General features: G+C 49.5%; 1 pseudogene; it reads right to left on the bottom strand.

Annotated features, from left to right (window-relative positions):
- Positions 1-1,184: 1,184 nt before the first annotated feature.
- On the bottom strand, positions 1,185-2,993 carry LOC119360649 (annotated as a pseudogene).
- Positions 2,994-17,466: the final 14,473 nt, after the last annotated feature.

The following is a 17,466-nucleotide window of genomic DNA, read 5'->3' as shown; positions in this document are numbered from 1 at the left end:
CCGCCACCCCCTTCTTCCTCGCATCCAGCGCCCCGCCACTGCCGCCGCGTCCTTCTCTTGACGCCGCCGCGCCTTTTCCCCCACAGTCGACATGCCGCCGCGCGCCCGGAGCATCTCCGGCTACCGCGGCGTCCGTGCCCACCCCTCTAGCATGCTTTACGCCGAGATCCGCTTGGTGGCGTGCGTCTCGGTCTCGAGATGTTCGAGACCGCCCATGAGGCCGCTCGCGCGTACGACGCGGCGGCGTGGCGCCTTTGGAGGCCACGTTCGTAGATGAACTTCGACGACTTGCGGACGTGCCAACAGGCGCAGGACCTCGCGCCTCCGCCGCGGCCAATAACCGATGAGGACCTCCGCGAACACCGTAGGCGGGAGCATTGCCTCCTCATCGTCGAGGCAGCCGAGTACGCCATGGCAGAGTGGCACCAGCGCTTCCCGCATGACTCATCATCGAGAACGCCTTCTGGACTTAGAGGAGGGCAAAACCAGCCGCAAACTGGCCCAGAACACACATAAAAAAGCGTGTGATTTTTCTTAGAAACAATCAAAATAACAAAGCAGACTGACCCAGCCCAATCAATTGTGAGACAATTAAACAACAACCCCTAAAATCACCAAAATAAAAACAACCCCTAAAAAGGAAAAAACAGCAACAGCAACAACAACGCCAGCTCAGTATCTCGAATGTGCTCAAAGGGATAGAGTGTATGCGGATGCATTCATAAGGTAAGTTTGCATGTCTGTGTGTACGTTGTACTGTGTTAAAAAAATACAAGATGTCAACGCAAAAGAAAAAAGATGTCAGTGCAAACAGAAAACAACGCATAAAGGTGTGGATAGATAGATGTGAAGGACATGATCACAATCTAACGATGTACAATGACATCTTCTTACATGTGACATACTCCCTCCATTTCCAAATATTTGTCTTTTAAAGATTTTAACAAGTGATTACATACGAAGCAAAATGAGTGAATCTACACTTTAAAATATGTCAACATACGTACATCTATATGTTGTGTCCATTTGAAACGCTTAGAAAGACAAATATTTGAGAACGTAGGGAGTATAACCATATCAAATCTCGATAAGCCTTAGACACTCCCATAGTAGTAAAAATAAAGCACATTGTGTACTAGGCGCAGGCGGGACAACGCACAAGATCTTACGGCCATGCCTGTCACTCACTCCTCACCGGATCGGGCTTCCCCACAGTAATAGACGACGAGGTTGTGCCCGTTGACATACCTGGCCTCCTCGGACGCCAGGTACACGGCCGCCCGCGCGATGTCCTCCACCTCCAGAACCGCCCCGCCCATCTCGTTCATGCCCGACTCCACCATCCGCCTCAGCTCCTCCTCGCTCGCCTCCGGGAGCAGCTCCGCCAGCCCGCGCAGCCCAAACGGCGTCGCGATGCCATGCGGCGAGATGGCGTTCACGCGCACGCCCTGCCTCCCCAGCTCGCCGGCCAACGCCCGGACGGCGCCGATCACGGCGGCCTTGGAGATGCAGTACGCGGGGTTCACGCCGCCGAGCACCCCCGCCGTGCTCGCCGTGCAGATGATGCAGCCGCTCCGGCGCGGCACCATCACGCGTGCCGCGTGCTTGATCCCGGCGACGGCGGACCGGGCGTTGGCCGCCATGGTGCGGTCGAAGTCGGCGAGGTCGAGGGACGCCACGGAATCCATGGTCATCCTCCCGGCGATCCCGGCGTGGTTGTGCAGGCAGGACATAGAGCCGGCCGTGGCGCGCCACCGCGAGGTCGACGGCCGCGGCGATCTGCGCCTCGTCGGTCACGTCGCAGCGGGCGTAGCCGCGTAGGAGGCGTCGGGGCCAAGCTCGGCGGCGACTGCGCGGCCGAGGTCGTCCTGGATGTCGGTGAGGATGACCTTGGCGCCGTTCCTGACGAACTCCGCGGCGGTCGCCTTGCCCATGCCGCTGGCGGCGCCGGTGATGACGGCCACCTTCCCGGCCAGCCTGCATCGTTCTCCCCGCAGCAAACACAGTTAAGTGCGGCCTCTAGCTAGCCATTGGCGACGCCACGACATAACCCAAACTAGAACCAAGAAGAGGAAACAAAGATTCCATGGCATGACATGCACCTCTGGGAACTCGGGGCCGTGGAGAAGCGAGCGAGGCCGACGCCCGACGAGATGGCCACCGCGGCAGCGCCCATCTTACCCCTACATTCCCAACCACATCAGTTTGGGAGGCACGAAAGCTCCGGTGTTCTTCCCAGAGAAGCAAAGATTCAGTATGCAGTTTATTTGCAAATGCTAGTACCTCAGAGGAAGGTCGTGTGATAGAGTTTACCTTGTTGTCTAGGTATCCATAATGTTTATTTCGTCGCATTAGTTCGTTCATGCATGTAGTGAAGTTGAAGGCTTGAGGCTGCGGCAGTGAGCTCGTAGAAGTGTGGAGACGAGTACGCATGCAAGCTGATATTGCCTAGATAGTTAGTTGAGTTAGCATCGGCTGATCAGTAGCATGCACGTCGTGTAGTTTGCATGGATATGGTTGTTAGCAACATGCGCGTGCAGAGGGGGGCGAATTAGAGTGAAGGTCCCTGTAAAACTCATGTAAGGGTCTGTATGTTTAGCATTTTTGCAGCTCCGTGGAGTCAGAGCGGCCGAGTCCGGCGGTAGATCAGCGTGGAGCTAGAAGCGGACGCATTCAGTTGAGACGTGCGTCAAGTGTGCTGTTGTGGACAAGCTCAAGTCTGTTGAAAACTTGAATCTGACTCAAGCCTGTACATGCAAGAATAATCGGATCAAGCAGCTGGCTTGGCCGTCGCGTTTGCATGCAACGTAGTGGGTTAGTGGGTGCGTGTGTGTTGTGTGGATCTGGTACTTAAACCCATGTACTCAGTTCATTTCCGTCGAGAAGAAACAGAAAAAAGGCACAAGTGTGTGCGGTGCCACAAACCTCCGTGTGTGCTCTTCTTCTACCTTCAGACCTGTGTGTGCTTCTTCCTCCCCGGGCTGCGCCAACATTTGGTATTCAGAGCCATGGTGACTGAAGGTTCGCGCACTCCGTCGCCGGGTCGCCGCCGTGTCTCGGCCTCGCCGGTGGTGTGCCGAGGCCGGACCCCGACGCGGCGTGGCTGCCGTGAGGTGGTGGTGCAGCAGGAGGTCATCCACCAGGCCAGCAGCACCGTCGTCTACCTGTCGCTGACGGCGACGAACTACTTCGAGTGGTCGCTGATCATGAAGGTGAACATGGAGGCCCAACGCGTGTGGGACGCCATCGAGGGAGACGGGACATTCAGCCAGGACAGGGCGGCGCTTGCGGCAATTCTGCGAGCCGTGCCAGAGGAGATGCACTCCACGCTTGCCGTGAAGGCGACGACAAAGGAGGCATGGGATGCCATCAAGATCATGCGGGTCGGAGATGCCCGCGTCCGTGAGGCCAAGGCGCAGACTCTCCTCAAGGAGTTTGATGCCATCCGCATGAGGAGCAGCGAGACCCTCGATGAGCTCGCCATGCGCATGAACGGGATCGCCAACAAGCTGCGCACGGTCGGCGAGAACCTCGACGAGGTGAAGGTCATGAAGAAGCTTCTCCGCATCGTGCCGTCCAAGTATACCCAGATAGCCATTGCCATTGAACAGCTTCTTGATCTTAAAACCATGTCCATGGAAGAGCTTGTGGGAAGGCTCAAAACGGCGGAGGACCGGAGCGACTTGGACGAGGGCGCCAGCAACTACGACCAGGGTGGTGGGAGTCGCTTGCTCCTCACGGAGGAGGAGTGGCTTGCTCGCCACCGCAGCGGCGCCGGCAAGAAGAAGGGCAACTTTGACTTACGCAAGGTGCGTTGCTACAACTGTCAAGAGTACGTGCATTACTCCAAGGCACCGAGCCAAGGAAGCAGCGGGTGCTTCTTGATGCCGCAACGGCTGACGACGAGCCGGGGCTGCTTTGAAGATCGACATGGAGGTGTTCGAATAAACGACAACAAGGTTAAGGGGGTGATTGAAAGAGTTTACCTTGTTGTCTAGGTATCCATCATATTTATTTCGTCGCATTAGTTCGTTCATGCATGTAGTTAAGTTGAAGGCTTGAGGCTGCGGCAGTGAGCGTGCTCGTAAAAGTGTGGAGACGAGTACGCATGCAAGCTGATATTGCCTAGATAGTTAGTTGAGTTAGCATCAGCTGATCAGTAGCATGCACGTCGTGTAGTTTGCATGGATATGGTTGTTAGCAACATGTGCGTACAGCTCCGTGGAGTAAGAGCGGCTGAGTCCGGTGGCAGATCAGCGTGGAGCTAGAAGCGGACGCATTCAGTTGAGACGTGCGTTAAGTGTGCCGTTGTGGGCAAGCTCAAGTCCGTTGAAAACTTGGATCTGACTCAAGCCTGTACATGCAAGAATAATCGGATCAAGCAGCTGGCTTGGCCCTCGCGTTTGCATGTAACGTAGTGGGTTAGTGTGTGCGTGTGTGTTGTGTGGGTCTGGTACTTAAACCCATGTACTCAGTTCATTTCCGTTGAGAAGAAACAGAAAAAAGGCACAAGTGTGTGCGGTGCCGCAAACCTCCCTGTGTGCTCTTCTTCTACCTTCAGACCTGTGTGTGCTTCTTCCTCCTCGGGCTGCGCCAACATCGTGCGCCATTGCTCTAAACATCTTGAGTAGATTATTCTAGCTAGATCTGCTTATTTGCTTGTGGTGAGCTTGTAAAACCTTGTGGGAAGCGTAGAACCCTTTGTCTTGGGCCGCATGTATATATTGGGCGTTAGCCTTGGCATACAAGTTACAGAGGAGATCGAGAGATCGACCAGGACGGTCGTTATAAAGAGATCGGGAGAGAAGAAGAGATAGAGATGAAGTACAGAATTTAAACAAACTCCTATCCCTATACATCTCCTATACGTCTATTCCAACACTCCCCCTCAATCTGAACCTCAAAGAGCTTTGCTAAGGTTAAGATTGTACTTAAATTCATTCAACCTTCTCTCGGTAAGAGGCTTCGTAAACCCATCCGCGAGTTGATCTGGGAATAAACCAATCTCGAGAAGCTTTCGGGCTACTCTCTCTGACAAAATGAAAATCAACTTCAATGTGTTTTGTCCGTGCATGAAAAACAGGATTTGCTGAGAGATAAGTTGCATCAATATTGTCACACCATAATCTCGCAGCATGTGGAGCCTTAATTCCAAGCTCATAGAGTAATGTCTATATCCACATCATTTCAGCTGTAGCTTTAGCCAATGCCTTATATCCAGCCTCTGTGCTTGACCTAGAAACAGTGGCCTGTTTTCTTGCGCTCCATGACACAAGATTAGTTCCCAAAAACACAGCAAAATCACCTGTAGACCTTCTATCATCAGCACATCCTGCCCAGTCAGCATCAGAGTATGCAGTAACAAGCATAGAAGAAGACTTGGTAATTTCAAGTCCAAGACCTTCTGAGAACTTGAGATACCTTAGAATTCTTTTGACTGCAGTCCAATGAGTAGTTCTAGGTGCATGTAAATATTGGCATACCTTGTTTACTGAATAAGATATATCAGGACGAGTGAGTGTTAAATATTGCAAAGCACCTACAACACTCCTATAATTTGTTGCATCCTCTAGTCCAAGAACTTCTCCACTTTCCACTGAAAGTTTTTCTAAGGTAGAAATTGGTGTATTGACTGGCTTACAATTCTCCAATCCTACTCTCCTGAGAATATCTGTTGTATACTTTTCCTGTGAGAGAAGTATGCCATCTTTAACTTGCTTTACCTCTATACCAAGAAAATGATGAAGATCACCCAAGTCCTTGAGAGCAAATTCCAACTTGAGATCCTTAAGCAAGCAAGTAGTGGCATCTGAACTGGAACTAGCAACAATTATATCATCAACATAAACAAGCACAAAGATAGTGACATTGCTTTTATTAAAGAAGAATAGTGAGGTATCTGCCTTGGATGGTATGAACCCAAGGCGTTGCAACTGCATACTCAATCTGGAATACCAGGCTCTTGAGGCCTGCTTCAAACCATACAAAGCTTTATCCAACTTACAGGCATGTTGTGGTGTGCTGGGATTCTCATAACCTGGTGGTTGCCACATGAACACTTCTTCCTCAAGAATACCATGAAGAAACGCGTTCTGAACATCTAGCTGTCTTAGACTCCATCTAGAAACAACAATAGACAAGACAAGACGAATAGTAGTTGACTTAACAACAGGACTAAAGGTATCTTCATAATCAATTCCAAACCTTTGTTTAAATCCTTTAGCAATTAATCTAGCCTTATATCTGTCTATGCTTCCATCAGACTTCATTTTTATATTATACACCCATTTGCAATCAATAACATTGTCTCCATACTTTGGTGGAACCAAGTGCCAAGTCTTATTTTTCATAAGTGCATTATATTCATTATCCATAGCTTCCTTCCAATCCTTATTAGCAAGAGCGTCATGCAAGTGAATTGGTTCACCAGTAGTGGTAAGAAAGGCACGTTTGATTTTGTCATACCTTATCGTACCATCATTATACTGTTTTTCCTTGACAATACCTGACCGAGACCATGTTTGCCGAAGAGAAGATGTAGGGAGCACAGGAGCAATCGCTGCCAGAGAGGATCCAACCGGCTCCCGATCCGATGCACGCGACAGCCCAGCCGGCTCCTGAACCGAGGCGGATCCATGCAGCGAATCAGTCGAGGGACCAGGCGCGCACCCGCGACCAGCCGCTGTGGGGTCAGGCCCGCACCCACGGTCGAGTGCTGTGAAGGCCCGCGCAGTCGTGGCGACAGGCGATTCGTCCCCCTCCGCACATGGGCTGGCAGGCGGCTCGACGCATGGAGACGTGGTAGGTGAAGGCGCGGCGGGACCGATGCGAGGTGATGCTGCAGGCGCGGTGGGCGCCACCCGGTCGGTGCGGTCGGCCACCAGGCCACGTGAGTCCGGGCACACGGGGGGATCCTCGTGGGATCGCGCGCTGCCAGAGACAGCAGGCTGGGCGGGCGAATCTGCTCGGGATCGTGCGCTGTTAGCCGGATCAGCAGCAGGTTCCGTGCCCACCTTGTTTGTTTCCTCACACATAAAATGACAGCGTGAATTAGCACAAATATCAACAGAATCAGAATTTCCTTGGGATTTTTGTACATGATCAAGTTCATTTAGTTCACCCCCGTGATCAGGTAGTGTGGCAGAGTCAGAAAGAAGTGCAATTTCTGCACAAAGCAAGGCTCCCGCATTGGGGTGTAGTTTGGCAAAAGGAAAGAGTGTCTCATCAAAAACAACATAGCGAGAAATATAGATGCGTCCAGTAGAAATTTCAAGGCATTTATAACCTTTATGAAGATTACTATAGCCAAGAAAGACACATTGAGTGGATCTAAACTCAAGTTTATGATGATTGTATGGATGCAAATTTGGATAACAAGCACACCCAAATATTTTAAGATAGTTGTAATCAGGTTTTTGATGATAGAGACCCTCTAACAGAGTAGTGTTGCCAATAACTTTGCTAGGAAGCCTATTGATGAGGTAAGTGGCGGTGATAAATGCTTCATCCCAGTACTTGAGAGGCATGGAAGAATGAGCTAAGAGAGAAAGGCCAACTTCAACAATGTGGCGATGTTTGCGCTCAGCGGAGCCATTCTGTTGATGAGCATGAGGACAAGATACATGATGAACTATCCCGATGCTACGGAAAAAAGAGTTGAGTTTCTCATACTCCCCTCCCCAGTCACTTTAGACTACAAGGATTTTTCTATCAAATTGGCGCTCAACAAGTTTCTGAAATTCTTGGAAAGTAGAGAAAACCTCAGATTTATAGCGAAGCAAATATATCCAAGTAAACTTGCTATAATCATCGATAAAACTGACATAATATTTTTTTCCTACCAAAAGAATCTCGGGCATGGCCCCATACATCACTGAAAATAATTTCTAACCGAGCATGTGACACACTAGTTGACTTGGGATAGGGAAGCTGATGGCTCTTGGCACATTGACAAGCTTCACAGACAGACTCACAAATTCGACTATGAGACAAAGAAAGATTGTCTTTATTGACTATTTGTTTGACAATGATCAAAGATGGATGCGCTAATCGTTGATGCCACCGTGCCAAAGAGGGCTTGATGACGGAGTAAACATGAAGATGCTTGCGACCTAGTGCTCCGGATGGAATGGGGTAGAGCCCTCCAACGCATCTACCGTGATGAAGAAGTTCCCTCGTTGCCCGATCATTGATGAAAAAATAACGAGGGTGAGTTTCAAAGAAGATATTATTATCGGTGGCTAAATGAGACATGGATGCAAGGTTCTTGTCATCTTGTGGAACGTGAAGCACATCTCTAAGAACAAGATCACGATTTAAGTGTAGGGGAATTAATAGAGCCTTGACCGATGTGACAAAATTCCATACCTCCACCACTGGCGGTGTGAATCTGATCGTTGCCATGGTAGTGCTCACGAAGGGCTAGTTGCTCGAGCTCGTTGGTCACGTGGTCCGTAGCGCCAGAGTCAATGTACCAGACGCTGTCACCGCCTTGTTCACGTATTGCAGCAGCAACATGGAGGGAGTCGAGTACAAAGTCCTCGTCGAACCGATGCCAGCAGTCAATCACCTCGTGGCCAGGCTTTTTGCAAAGCTGGCAGCGAGGGCGACCACGGGAAGGAGGGCAACGGCCGTTGTTGTTATTGAAGCCGCCATTGCCACTGGTGTTGTAGCCGCCCCTGTTGTTGGAGCCAGACCCCCCCCCCACCAGAGCGGGCGCCATCGCCCTGAGGAGCGCCGCGTCCACGCCCACCGCCACGTTGCCCCTAGTGACCGTGCCCACGGCCGTGGCCACGTGAGGCAGAGTTGACGGAGGATTGCCGAAGGTCGGCGCCATGGAGGAGGGTGAGGCGGGCATCAAAACTGAGTAGCTGGCTATAGAGCTCCTGGGCGGTGATGGGGTCCACCCTGGCGACAAGCGCAGAGACCACCGGGTTGTACTCCATGTCCAGGCCGGCGAGAATTTTGGAGACGATCTCTGAATCAGAGAGTGCCGCAGCAGAGCTTGCAACCACGTCGGTGAGACTTTTGATCTTACCAAGGTAGTCAGCCATGGACATGTTACCTTTTTTTAGGTTGGTATAAGCTCGATGCGAATGTTGATCGCTTGGGCTTGACTTTGAGCAACGAACATGGCGTGGATGGTGCGCCACACCTCGGCCGGCGTCTGGAGCGTGGCGACCTGGGCAAGAATCTCACGGGAAAACGAACCCATCAAGTATCCTTGAAGTTGTTGCTGCTGTGCATACCAAAGGGATCTCGCAAAGTTGACGACTTGTTCTTCTTTGCCGTCCTTGGTGATGGTGAGAGTGGCCGGCGGTGGCGGGCTCTTCTCATCGAGGTGGTGCTCCATCTGTGTGCCTCTGATCTACGGGAGCACGATGGCCTTCCAAAGTAGGAAGTTGCCCCTCATAAGCTTCTCTTGTGGTGGCGATCCGAGGGAGGTGGTGTTGGTGGAGGTGGACGATGAGGCAAAGGTGGAAGATGAGGTGGTGGAGAGCGCACCCATGGTGCTTGGGGTTATGGCAGCGGCGGTGGTGGACATGATATCGGTCGCGGAGGTAGCTAGATGCAATCTCTTTCGATCTAATGAGGAAGAGGCTCTGGTACCATGTAAAATCTTGTGGGAAGCGTAGAACCCTTTGTCTTGGGCCGTATGTATATATTGGGCGTTAGCCTTAGCATACAAGTTACACAGGAGATCGAGAGATCGACCAGGACAGTCATTACAAAGAGATCGAGAGAGAAGAAGAGATAGAGATGAAGTACAGAATTTAAACAAACCCCTATCCCTATACGTCTCCTATACGTCTATTCCAACAGAGCTAGCCAGCTATAGCAGCAAGCCAATCAGTTCAGTACGGTCGTGAGCAGAGTAGTAGTACTTGCGTTAAATTATGAGGAGGAGAGGACTGGAGAGACGGCGGCAGACCACCAAACAGGACGAACGGTGAGCGAATCTTCAGCGCATCTTATCTCAATGCTTGGCACTGGTGGGTATTGTACTACTCCCTCCATTCCATAATGTAGTGCTTCCTCTATCTACGTGCTTCAACTTTGACCGTAAATTTAACTATCAAGACCGATTGCGGCGGGAGCAAAAATTATATCAGTGAATTCATATTCGAAAGAAGTTTTCAATTATATAATTTTTTCTCCCGCCGCAGTTGGTCTCGTTGGTTAAATTTATGATCAAAGTTGGACCTGGGAAGCGCGGGCGCACTATATTTTGGAATGGAGGGAGTACTATGTTTCTTTTAAGGCAATTTGTTGTGAAGGCTTAAACTTTCTAGCGATGTGAAAGCGAAGACATGATCACTTATGGGAAAAAGTAGTGCAACTATTCTATACCTAGTCAGATAATCAAAATATTGGTGTTGATAGGAAATTAAAAAGAAAAACAAGCACTTAACTATCAAATGAAAAGAGAATATCACTTTCCACGTAGGATAGAAAAGCAGTGGACACCGTATTTTCTTGAAATCACAACAGAATATATTAGAAAAACATACTTACAGTCCATGCAGCTACAAACCAAATCACACTAATTGTAGTTTTTCTTAGATCTATGTTAACTATAATTTACATTATTTTGGCTACGCACTCCCTTCATGACGCCCTGATTTATACTCCCTCTGTAAAGAAATATAAGAAGATAAGAAGATCGTTATATTTCTTTACAGTGGGTGTATCAAAGTGTTTAGATCATTAATAGTGATATAAACACTTTTACATTTGTTTACAGAGGGAGTATATATCTAGTAAAGAAATCATATATTGAAGGAACAAACTATGCTTATAACAGGAGAAAGAAAAGCGACCACAAAAAGAACATGCAAGTGCACCTGTCTATTGGAGTAATGGTAGACCTACTTAAAGTAATGTATGTTTTTTTAGCGAAGAAACATATGGTTTTTACGTGATAGAGAACACGGAGACTTGGGGTCAGATTGAAGGGGGTGGGAGGGGCCCACACCCATGAAAATCAGGGTGACCGAGAGAATTAATTAGGCAGGTCACGTAGGATTTAAGGACATGCCCGAGCCCAGCAGTTCAAATAAGGGGGGGGGGGGTGATTTTTGTGATGTTGCACACACACACGTGGTGGGTCCCTTGGCCCTGTCCGAAAGGCACCAGCGCGTGAAGCTATCACGCACTCTGACGCGCGGATGCGAAGGAAGAAATCCGTGAATTACATAGATGTAGCATTTTCGTGTGTATTATGAAGTTGTCTGTTAATATATATCTACCCTTTGGTAATGTATCCCGTAAGATCAGGAGTTCGATGAGTGATATCTGTTGAGAAAACAAACATAAGGTTAGGCTTGACACTGCGATCTGCCGGGAAACAAGACTAATCCGCTGGGTAGGCATCAAACCAAGAATTTGTTGCCAGAGGAGCCCACGTCACCCCCTTCCAATATTGCGACCGGGCAAATTCTTTTAAAAAATTATTAGGTCTATATGTGTTGTATTTTAAATCGACCAATCTATTTTTTTTTTTTGCTTAAACCTCTACACGTAGGATTTCAAAAAGGAAGTCCAATTCACGCGGTCATACTCTTTTCTGTAATCAAGTTTGATGATCACCGATGGTTATTTCGCTTGATGGATGCTATGTACCACTTTGTGAGCCACTCAGCCACCACAAGACTTTCTAGAATATTTCTACCTCTAAGAAAGTGTTTTGCTACCGAGAAATCAGCCGTTGAGTAATCTTGCTATGCATGCTTTATTTTCAAGGTGGCACTGTAACTATCCATGTCAATTTTTACTTCTGAGGTAGAACTATAATTGTTATGCTAGGTATATTTGATCACAAGGATAAAAAAAGTTGATGAGTCCCTTTAAATAGATCTGCAAATACTTTGAGGTGCAACGACGGAATTAGATTTAGATAACAAACCAGGTGAAGGTGGTTTTGGCACACTTTACAAGGTACACCTATTTATTGTTGCAGTATTTTTTTACCAATGTCTCCATTTTATACATTAGGGAACTCTCTCTAACCAATCACTCATCATTAAGAGACTATCACAGAGTTCTCGACAGGGGATAAACGAGTTGGCATTGGAGCTGCTTTTGCTTGCTAAGCTACTGCACAAAAACTTAGTGAGAATTATAGGTGCTTATTTTGAGGAGCAGGGGAACTTGAAGGGGGCTGGTTGCTCCGTTATATGCATGCTAATGGGGCAAGTTTCTCATTGTGGTTCACCTTCATATTTTTGTGGTCTATATCATGCGAGTTATAGCAGTCCTAAGGAATTTGTTCAGTGTCTCGAAGTTGTCATATTCCTATTAATGATTGTGACAGCTTCTATAGGATACGTACCACCTTGGGGTCAGATGAGCTTTTCCAATCTACTGTCGATTCAAAAGGGGGCATAGTCATATGGGTAGGGTGTTTGTGGGGAGCTGCCTTGGATATGAGGAATTCCTCAAATCTAAAAAAAAGAACAAAGAAAAAGTCCGTGACGAAGATCTTTCTTTTCTATCAATAGATAGGAATGTGTGTTCGTTATAGGGGATAGGATCCATCTGCTCTCTCTCTCTCTCTCTCTAATTTCTTTGATGCAATGTAGAGAGAAAGAGCAGAAGAAGTAGCATGGCTCCAGCGGGGCAGGGCCAATTGGCTACGACATGGTGACCGAAATACATATTTTTTCCACCCATAAGTCGGGCATAGAGAAAACGACTCCTGAGATTGAGGGGGATAGGATACTATCTCCTAGCGCATATATGAAACGACAACTGGTTTCTACCTAGGGGGGGGTGCCTCCTGTGGTCGTTTCAGTGACTCAATTGGCTGGCTTCCCTCAGCTCAGACTGGTGTCGCCACCTCTCCCAGGACCGGAATGATTATCCCCGCCCGATGGGTCTACAATTGTTTACGAGTAGCTCCCCAACAAGAGTCTAGACAATCACATCTATGAATGGCTGCATGCATCGCCTAGATGCAGAGGTCGGGGGTAATCCTCCTTTTCTAACAAAAACATCTATGCTATGTTTTTTTGGTTACTCTTGGTCATAGTACCATTGCAATCAATCTATCGCGTGTCATGCAAGGGCAAAGCTATGTGTTAGGCTGAGAGGGCCATTGCCCCCTCCCCCACATCTTTAAACCAAGTTGTGAACAAAAAGTTTATGGGAGGGCTTAGATGAAAATCTTCAAGCATCCTCCTGCTGCAAACACTCATATTCTATCTTTGCCCTCCCTAGAAGTTTTCATCTAGCTCCGCCACTGGTGTTGTGCATGCATTTTTAGATACAAATGTCCTATTCGACTGTGACTTGAAACGAAAAGTCTCATACTTTGGGTTAGCAAGGTTTTTTGAAGGCAACAGATCACACGAGGTGAGACACAAGGTGTACTCCTGAGGATCATGACACCTTTGACCTCTGACCTAATCCACCAATTCGCGTGGCGAGTGGTCCATGATCATAGTAGAAGGGTCACTGAAGGTCATGCACCTGCTTGTGCATACTAAGGCGGGCGCAGCGACACACACCAATCATGATCTAGTACATACTAAGACATTTTAACTCTTCCAAATACTATCTCAGTCCGGGATTAAAAGTTGCACACTAGTAACATAGTTACACACCAATCATGTGGCAGGCGCATGGATCTCGAGATGTCAGCCCAATATTCCCTGCACGGTTAGCCCAATACCAGGCGAGGATCATGTATTATTGGTGTAACAGTCTCACGAAGATGAATGCAACTCAGGCGATCGAGAAAGTTGTAATCCTGCACACTTGAGCATTGAGGACGGGGTTGTACGACCCTAAGGGCCAAGCCTCCCCTCCCAAACACACACTTATTAATAATTGTAGAAGCGAACGAAATCATTGATCATCAACATCCAATAATGTTGTATTTTCTTCAAATGGATAGCAGACGAATCTTTTTATTTTGTACACGACATCAGTTGTTTAGCTTGATGAGGCGCGCGGTGAGGCCAGGAGGCTGCTAGCTATGCACGCATGCATCTCTCAGAGTGCGACAATGGTAACAAGTGCACTTCCGTTACATGCTCGATCACTTAGAGCTAGCTAGCTGTCCATCGTCATCACTTTCTCGCTCTCTTTGATCCATCGTTACCTGATCCCGCCCTCCCTCTCTCACGCTCTTATCTCTCCATCAGATGTAGCTATGGGGGCCTCCTACCTCGCATCAACCATAATGTTGGACGTCTCTCTTGCCCCGTCACTCGTCGCCGTCCTCCACACCTTCTACGGAGCAACTAGCAACATCTATGCTATCAACGGCACCTTCCAGGCCAACATTGAACACCTCCCAGCAACGGTCCCGAGGAATGCCTCCTCCTCTCGAGTGCTCTTAGCCACCGCCGCGGTCGGACTCTCTGGGCTAGTCAAATGTACATTGTATCTGGCACTAACCGACTACCGAACATGCCTGTCCTATGTACTCGACTGCGAGGTTAACCACTTCTGCAGCGGGGCGCGGAGATGCATGGTCAATCTCGTTGGATGTGGCTTCGTCCATGACTAGTACGGGTTCTTCTCCAGCAGCCCGCAGCTTCCTCCCGTGGTCAATGACTGATCTGTTGCTCTCTACTTAACCTACATTTTGGTCGATAATGCAACAAGTAAAACTTATCGTGTACTAGCCATTATGCTACCGATCATTATTGATGGTACTGCTCTTTCTACTACCTCCATCTTGGTTTATTGGTCCTCGTTGTATTTTGTGCCAAATTTTAACTATAGATTAAAATAACAAAATGTTCATGCGTGTAACAAAAAATTATATCATTGAAAACTATGTTCAAATACGAATCCAATGATGTAATATTTGTTGACATGCATTAACATTTTGTTAGTTAAATCTTTGATCAAAATTTAACACAAATTACAAAGGGGGCTAATAAACTAGGATGGATGTAGCACTAGACTACTCATGTATGAGCGGTCAAGCTTGTCTAGGATATGGCTGAATTCAAGGTCTGGCTGCGGACGGATGACCCGGCAAGGATCCCTTCTAAGCGCATTCTCGTGGTGGAAGAACAGGGCAGGCGCGGCGAGCACGCCATGGCTGCCGGAAAGCAAGACGACGCGATGTGGTACCCGATTTCGATCAGCCAGATTGGGGACGCGATTCGGGTGGACGATTTGGCCGGGGCGGCGCCTCCGCCACCACCGGCGCCGCCCCCTTCCCGCTGTCTGCTGATGATGATGGGAGTGGTGACCGTCGAGATGCAAACGGGGGCCCGCCGGTGCCGCCATCCAGGGCCTCGCCGGATTCTTCTTCGACGAATTCGGCCCCTTCGCCGCCACAGCCGCAGCAGGGTGGTGGATTTCGAAACCACGTGGCCGGTCAGCGGGACCAGGTGGACTGTACGGGGACTGTTTCGGATGATACGGCTGACGCGACCCTGATCGTGGGTGAGGTCAGCGTGGAACGCCCGTTGGTGGTGGAGCGCGCCCTAGGCGATTCGATAGGCATGGAGGCCCCGTCAGTGGAAAGCAGAGTCGGCCCCACTGGGCACCAGAGTGGGGGCCGAGCAGGCTATGTGCCAAGGCTGCTGGTTCGTGAGGATTTGGTGGCTTCGATCAACCAACCGGATGGTGGGATTGTGCCCCCTCTGACGATGGTTGGGCAGACAACGCTGGGCCAGGCTGGGTCGCGTCCGATGGTGGGGCCTAGCAGCCCTGCGGGCACTACAGATTCGCTTGGGATCAGAGTGGGAGATTGGGAACTGCGCCTCTCCCATGTGGAGGAAAGCCCGCTGCGGGGGCCATGCGCCCGGACCGAGGAGGATTTTAACAGCGACAACTGTGGCAGTTCCGTACTGGTCGATTTGCCGGGGTATTCAGAATCTGCGGAGGGACTAGTGGGGCCCGAGCTGCATGTGGATGGGACGCCGCCATGCACGGGAGGCGCTGGATGGTTTTTGGTTAGCCTTTCTGAGCATCTTGAGGAAACAAATCTGTCGTCCGCCCTTGCCGTGCCGGACCCGTCTCCTGAAGATAGGGCGGCCCAGCTTTGCAATGACCTCAGGGGCAACATCACGCCGATCCTGGAGCAGCCCACATCCAGAGGCATTGCGGTGAGGCAGAGAAGACCGCACCAGAAGAAGGCGCTAGTAACAACTCCTAGGCGCAGCGTGCGGCTTGCCAAGGGAGGCCGGGGCTCTCGAGCTTCAAAACAACAAGCAGTCCTGATCAAGAAATTATGTCTAGCGAACGAGGCAGATCTGATAAGCGACGACACCCTGGAAGCATACGCGAGGCTGTTCGACAAGCCGCTCATGGACTGCCATGTCAAGGCCATATTGGCGTTGTTTGGGTGGGAGGAATCCATCTTACCTCTACAAGGGGATGAGGATACGGTGGTCGAGGGCCTTTAGTCCCTAGTGCCATGGTGGAGGTGGGATGCTAATATGACTACGCAACCTCCTAAAATCTTGGTGTGGAACGTGAGAGGGCTTAACTCCCCGGCACGTAGAAACACTATCTTCCAAGCGGTAGACGCGGCAAAAGTGGATGTAGTGTGTCTTGAATAAACAAAGATGGAGGTCATTTCGGATGATATTGTAAGACAAACCCTTGGCAATAGATTTGAGCATTTCTACTATCTTCCGGCGGTGGGCACTAGAGGTGGAATACTACTTGCATGGGATCAATTGGTGGTATCCGTCACCAATACACACCTAACGGCAAATACCCTAACAACACTAATCCAACAGGAAGGGCTACCCATGTGGTGGCTTACCGGGGTTTATGGGCCACAAGGTGATGCAGAAAAGGTGGCTTTTCTTGAGGAGATTCGGGATGTTAGAGACCTTCATGCGGGGCCATGGGCGATTGTGGGCGATTTCAACTTGCTTGTCAATCCGGAGGACAAGAATAAGGCAACTTCCAATAGGCGCATGATGGCTAGATTTAGGGCCATGCTAAATAGGCTCGAGCTCAAGGAGCTATACCTCAATGGGAGGCGCTACACGTGGAGCAATGAGCGTCGAAACCCAACGATGGAGAAAATAGACCATGTTTTCGTTACCAACTGCTGGGAGGATATATACCCCAAGAGTCTGCTAACTACGCTCGGTACGGCAATCTCGGACCACTGCCCATTACTTGTGGACTTGGATGCTGAGTTCGAGGTGGGCCACCGCTTCAAATTCGAGTGCTTCTGGCCCAAAGCTGTAGGATTTTTGGACACAGTGGAGCAGGCGTGGCAATCCATACCTTCGGTGGGCAACCCATTTATAGTGTTGGACAACAAGCTGTGGGCCACGGCGAAGGCCTTGCAAAGTTGGAGCGACTGTTGGATTGGCAACACCCGTCTCCAGATAGCTTTGGCAATGGAAATCATATCAAGACTGGATGTGGCGGCAGAATCTAGGGTGCTGTCGAATCAGGAGCATGGACTCCGCAAGTTGTTAAAGAGGAAATTGTTAGGGCTTTGCTCCTTGGAGAGAATGATTGCCAGACAAAGAT

Source organism: Triticum dicoccoides, chromosome 2B, assembly GCF_002162155.2.
Source record: "Triticum dicoccoides isolate Atlit2015 ecotype Zavitan chromosome 2B, WEW_v2.0, whole genome shotgun sequence".
NCBI lineage: Eukaryota > Viridiplantae > Streptophyta > Magnoliopsida > Poales > Poaceae > Triticum > Triticum dicoccoides.
This window is presented reverse-complemented; position numbering and strand designations above follow the sequence as displayed.